Consider the following 887-nt stretch of genomic DNA (forward strand, 5'->3'; position numbering starts at 1 on the left):
TACATACTTGCTTCCATTAAATTTTTTTAATTTTTTCTTTCTATTGGTATAATTCTTTATATATTTTTCTTTCTTCTAGAAGTATAATAATATTATCTTTTATTGTGCATGCGTAGGTCCAAACAAGTGGAGTTTCCTTTTGACTCAGAAATTGAAAGAATTTACAGAAGGAGACTTTATTCAGATTAGACATTCAAGAACATACATTAGAGATCATGGCTCACAAATCTTTGAAGGATTATGCTACACCTCAAGTGAGAGGAATGCCATCCTACATCGTCTTACCAAACATAGAAGCAAATAACTTTAAGATCAAACCTGGATTTATTTCGATGATATAGCAAAATCAATTTGGAGGCGGACCGAACGAAGACCCCAACCTACATTTGAAAATATTCTCAGATAATTACAGCACAATGAGAATCCAAGGGATTAGTTTTGATGCTATCAGACTCATGTTATTCAGATTCTCACTCAGAGATAGGGCGAAATCCTGGTATTACTCTTTACCTCCAAACAGTATTACTACTTGGGATCAATGTGAATAAGTTTTTCTCAACAAATTTTATCTCCCAAGTAAAACAGTCCACATGAGGAATATGATATCGAGCTTCATGCAAAATGATGGTGAATCCTTATTTGAAGCTTGGGGCAGATTCAAAGGAATGTTGAGACAATGTCCACACCACGGACTGGAAAGATGGCTAGTCATTCACACATTTTACAATGGAATCAACTATCAGACGAAGGTATATTTAGATTCTGCTGCAGAAGATGCATTGATGAATACGAGCTTAGAGGAAGCTAAAGAATTAATTGAAAGTGTGGCTCTCAACCATCACTAATGGGCTAATGAGAGAGGTAATAATCCAAAAACTCTTGGGAAG

The 887-nt window shown here is 35.2% G+C and overlaps 1 pseudogene; it reads right to left on the reverse strand.

The window, feature by feature from the left end:
* Positions 1 to 583: 583 nt before the first annotated feature.
* On the reverse strand, positions 584 to 694 carry LOC141816257 (small nucleolar RNA R71; annotated as a pseudogene).
* Between the last annotated feature and the right edge of the window lie 193 nt (positions 695 to 887).

This window comes from Curcuma longa, unplaced genomic scaffold (genome assembly GCF_044706935.1).
Source record: "Curcuma longa cultivar G26 ecotype Majalengka, Jawa Barat unplaced genomic scaffold, ITB_CL_G26_1.1 contig_15634, whole genome shotgun sequence".
Classification (NCBI taxonomy): Eukaryota; Viridiplantae; Streptophyta; class Magnoliopsida; order Zingiberales; family Zingiberaceae; genus Curcuma; species Curcuma longa.